Raw genomic sequence first — 5,555 nt, 5'->3', positions numbered from 1 at the left:
CTTTGATTTATTTATTTTTTTTTTAAAGGCTATGCTTACTGTCTAGGCAAGTGTCATTTTATCAGCTATTTAGTCTTGATGTCTTTGAAAATTATGTTATGAGATCGCTTATTTTGCTAGTGCCAGAAATCTCACAAGTACACAAAACCAGAGTATGTTTTTTGTTAGTGGGCTTATTCATGCTGTGAAGTTCAGTGTTCAAACAAGTTTGTGAGCTCTGGCACCTCATAACAGGAGGTTTTCATTCCAGTCTGGGGACACCAGAAAATAACCCTATTATTACCATCCTGTTTTCTTCCTTAGGGAGAATCTCCTGTCCTCAGTGGGTAGAAGTAGAACTGTGTTGATCCTGATGTGTCTTTAAATGTTATGGTATTTTTTAGCTATTTTAAAAATATTTTCAAAGATGTAGTTTGAGCTCAAAGAAAATAGTCTTTGAAGTAGCTATAGTTGTGCCAAGTTGATTTGGTTGAGAGACAGCTGCCTTTTCCAGCAGTTTTCTCAGGTGACATATGAGCGGTGCTTGATAGTCCTGCTGGAAGAACATAACATAGCTATACTGATGTGCTTTCCTTGCGTTTTGCCTGATGATACTGCTTTTTTGTGCACCACTACGTTTACTTCTGAAGGTCAGTAATTCCAGTGCTAAACACAAAGAGAGCAGTGCTTTCTGCTAAAGTCTCTGCCTCATTTTCTGCTGACTTACATATGGAGATTTGAGATTTGATACTAAAAATGGAAACTTTTGATCTAAGAAAAAAAAAAAAACAACCAGGCTTTCTAGGCAAAATCATTAACATTTAGTGCTGCGTGCCTGGGTTGACAGAGGGCCTTTTTCCCAGCCAGGAATCTTATTTCTGGCAGAGCAGTGTGTGCCATTAAACATCCTATGGCACCCTGTTGCATACTACATCTGGGACACAGTGTGAGGACCTGGTCCAAAGGTAGAACCCTCTCTTACCAAAATGGCACCACTTTCTCTTTTGGGGGGCTTTCTGTTTGTACATCTATGCTTATTGCAGTATCTTCCATTTTGGGGCCAATCTGTGATTAGGTTAGTAAATAACAGCTTTAACAAACATCTATAAGCTAAACATAACGCTTCCCAAAGACGCTACACATCAGCTAGTAAAGCCCTACAGCGGTCCAGGAGCAGCAGGTGAGTAGTAGTATCCTTTTAGTGGCAGCAAAGCTGTAATTTGCAGTTTATAAAAGCAAACAGAGAGTTCTTTTTAGAGCTGGCACTAGAACTAAGCTCTTAGACTCTAACCCTGTGTTCTAGCTATTGCCATGGGTGACCAACTAGTAGGCAGAAGGTCTCCGTTTTGAACTTCATTGTGAAGACTAAAGTGTTTCACTTAATTTTGGAATCCTGGAATGCCAAAACACATTACTACAGAGAGTTCTCATCGGGCAATTGAAATTACACTGCAGTCAAGTTGCATGCATATTAATTTCCGAGGCTGGCCCAGAACAAAACCAAGGGTGCTGTGCAAGTGTCAGGAACTGAAAAGTTGCTCAGCAAATAAATTGGGCCCAGTGAGTTTTCCTAAGTGACAAAACAATGGGGCTATATTGCATTCATAACCATATTTATCTGGAGATTCAGTGTTTTATACTGTAGGCTGAAAATATAAAAATGCTGCGTACTGTTAATTCTAACTTCTGGTTTAAAGTAGGGCTAGAGCAGTAATGCTTACTCTTACAAGACTTGTAACAATGTCGTCTTAAAAAGCTGATTGTGGAATATGGCTCTTTATGATGGGTTCTCAGGAGCTGCTGAATTCAATGACACTATGAGAAGGGTTGGTTTTTTTGTTGTTGTGGTGGTGGTGGTGGTTTTTTTTTTTAAACTGTTTTCAAAAGCAAAGGCTGTTCTGACATTTGGACTACATAGCACAAGCCCATGAGGATGAATTCCTGTTTAGTATCACTTCAAATACATTCTTGCAGGTGGTAGATGCTTTTCAGCTTCTTAGTAATCTGTGTTAATACAATTCCCTTGTTTTGTTTTAAGCTCCCTGATTTTCTTTTCCATCTATAACTTTCTCTCATTTCAAACATGTACAGGTTTTTTCCATATGGGGACACTCCAGAAAGCTAAGTCACTGAAAGCTATAAAGCTAATGTCTGTGAATTAAAGTGTGTTAAATCCCTGTGTATATGTTCTCATTTCGATGTAGGGTGGCCTTCAATTCTGGTTGCATAATCCTCAGTGGGGGATATTCATCACATTGCGCAGTTCAAGGTTGTTGGTGAATTTTAAAGTGCAGAATAGGTTTCCGACCAAGATACTGGAGAACATATGTAAAGGGATTCACCCTTCTGCATTCCCAGGGTGGGAATTATGAATTCAAGTACAGCATTTCTAACAGTTGGCTCCTTAAATTGTACTTGCAGAGCTCAGCACCTACACACTAGAGGCCACGTTTCTGACGTCCTCTTCTTCTACTGCAGTGGTTTTCAGCCCTCTTCTGATTTATTGCCACCTGTATGATGAATTTAAGCTTCCTTTGGATTTTGAAGATGCCAGGGGTCTGGGGGCTGTGTGCTGAAAGCAACTGCTTTACCAGTATAGTGGAGCTTCATGCTAGGAACATGCTGTAAATGATGCCAGTATAACTAGGTTTATTTTTACAGTGCCCATCAGAGATACGCTTGTTTCTCAGACAATAATCTTCCTTTCTCTTTTCCTTCTTCATTTATATCTGCCTGGATGTGGAGGATGAGAGCCCCTTTCAACATTCATGCAAGCAGCCACCATATAAGAAAAACACCACACACACCCCCCTCCGGTTTATTACAGCCAGGTTTATCACTAAGCAATGCAACTATTACATGCTCGCTGTCATCCTGCTATGTATCAGTGCATGTGTTTCCCCCTGTGCTCTTTCCCACCCTCTGCGCTTGACACGAGAGGACACTGCTGCAAAGACGCGCATGGAAGCTCAGCAAAGTAACCGCAGAACCGAAGCCTTTAAGATACCGCTGTCCTAATACTGAAGAAAGAGCTCCTCCTGAAGGCAAAAATTGGGACCTGTGGCTCTTTTAAGTTACTTGAACATTTCACATGTTTGCATTGTATCAAAGAAGATAATCTTTTTTAATTGGACTTGCACTATATTGAGGCCTAAACCCAGAAAAAGGAATATACAATCCAAAGAGTGCAGTTACAGAAACCCAAAGAAAAGTGCAAACAAGCTCCATTTACAGATGTGGAGGAGCTCCAGCGTGCAGACAAGGCAGTAGCACGTGCTGGGGAATGACAGTAGGGTGATTTCTTGCCAGTGAATTGGCATTGCTTAGAGCGAGTAATGGATTTCGGTATTCATTGACAGACTATGATGGTCACTGCTTTGGTTGTGTTATATTGGAAAGAACTCTGCCCATACCATTTGTTTCTCTCCTAAACAGCTTGATTTATGTGCAGATTTCTTCATGGTGATGTTTTCACCCATTTATTTCTATTTAGGGCCTAATCCAAAGCCTGCTGGTGTAACTGAAAGTTCCTTTCTAACTTCTCCTGTGTCTCCGTAATGCCACATTTGTATGTCTCTACAAGAATCCTGATGTCTTCTTATCTGTCTTTGTCTAAAAGGGGTATCTGGGTCTCAAAAACTGGGCAGTATAGGCACGAATACTTTGGACAGTGGATTTGGAAGGGAGGCCAAATTTTGCTCTTATGTACATCCCATAAAGCCTTTTTCACTCTCAAAGGGGGATCTAAAACGTCTGTCAGGGAAGAAGTTGACCTTTTCTATTAAATGTGCTATCAAATTCTGTGATGTCATTACTGCAACTAAACAAGGCATTTAGAAAAACAAAACATTTCTAATAGTTGCCCATATTTTAAGGGATAATACTGCATAACTGACCCTGCACAAGAATTAGCAAATCACACAGGGAGTTTCCCTAAGAAACAGTCTATAAGAAACAAACCTCTCACAGTGGGTTACTGTAAAATATGTATGAAAAAAGACAAATATTGGAGCTTTGTTAATTTTCGCAGTATCTTAAAAGTGTAAAATTGTTTTATTGTGATTGAAACTAACAGTTTATTTCAAATAAAAAATCTTGTACGTGGTGATAGGAAGATAAGGTCATGTGGAGGTTATATACAAAGTATAAAGGAGGCGCACATACATGCCCAGTACAGCAGGATTCGCAGTATTAGGATTAGGTTTAATTTATGACTTTCTCAGCATTTTTTGACATTAGATGTACAAATATGTGTGCTGTGCACGCATACGTAGTCTTAAAAAAATTCCATTGGTGATATGTAGGGATTACTGTCTTCTTTCCTGCTGTTCACACTGACAGCATAAACATGATATTAATTTGTCTTGACATTAATTATTGCAAAATACCTCTAAAAGACACTGTTATTTGAAACCCCTTTTAAAATAATTTTGAACACATGAAATCTTTATGTGGAAAAGGTTAAAAAAACCCCAAACTCTTAAATGCTGTCCATGTAAGTGTCTGTATTTATTACAAATAGCCACCTGCTTTCCCTTTCTCCTTTGAGCTGACTTTTCAGTGGGATTGATCCATGCAGTGAGTCAATCCGTACCCTGGGATTACAAGACTGGGGCTTTTCTTTCTCCTTTTTGAACAGTTTCTTATACTCAAGAGTAGAGGAAAAAGGGAAGAAATATCTGTGGAGGGTGTTTGTAATTTGATACAGCTTTAGAAGTATCTCAAAGTACATCCTTTTGAGGTGGTTAATTTCTGAGAGGTCCTAGGAGAGATTGAACTGTGTGTGTATTTCCCAACACTGTCTTCATCCGCCTAATGACAGTCTGAAAGATCCAGAGTTTGGGAGCCGCTGTAGAAATACCCATTTTAGGTATATATAGTATTGGGAGCATATATGTAAATATATATAGAGAGAGAGAGTGACTGTATCTGCCTGTAAAGAAACACAGACCTTTGTTTCTGACTTGTTTACTTCGAGAAGTAGAAAATGTAGGTGCTACAGGAATGTTTCTGTCCCCATAAAATGAAAAACCGAGTTGGTTAGGGGTTTGGTTTTGTTTTTTTTATTCCCACAGTAAAATTCTAATTAATCTCTTAGCCTTTCTTAAATAAACCAATGATATACAGTACAATTTTAGTATGTTATGGTCCGGATTTCCTTTACATTATATGGGGTTTAAAGAGTGGAAACTATCAAAATTGACAAAAAAGTCCTACTCTTGAGAACTAATACTTAACCAGTCATGTTTTTTCGTAATGCCTGTTGTATGTTATGCTTGTTTGCACACAAGACTGTCTTGACCTGTTTTGAGTAGTCAGGCATCTCATTTTTGTTCAGACCTATATGGAGTTTTAGATAAACTTGGAAGAATGTGCTTTTACAAAGTAAATTTTTTAAAGAAACTCTTTGGTATTCTGGAGTAAATGTATTTATTTACCAGTATGTGCAACGAGTGAGTTTTGTATTTTCACATAATTTACTTTGTGTATGTCATAGAGCTTCCAGTGTTTGTCAATACAGAACACTGTGCAGAAATATTAAAATGAATTTGTTTGAAACAACTATGTCTTTCCCT

This window comes from Charadrius vociferus, unplaced genomic scaffold, assembly GCF_000708025.1.
Source record: "Charadrius vociferus isolate BGI_N301 unplaced genomic scaffold, ASM70802v2 scaffold248, whole genome shotgun sequence".
NCBI classification, from domain to species: domain Eukaryota; kingdom Metazoa; phylum Chordata; class Aves; order Charadriiformes; family Charadriidae; genus Charadrius; species Charadrius vociferus.
Note: the sequence above shows the minus strand (reverse complement) of the source record.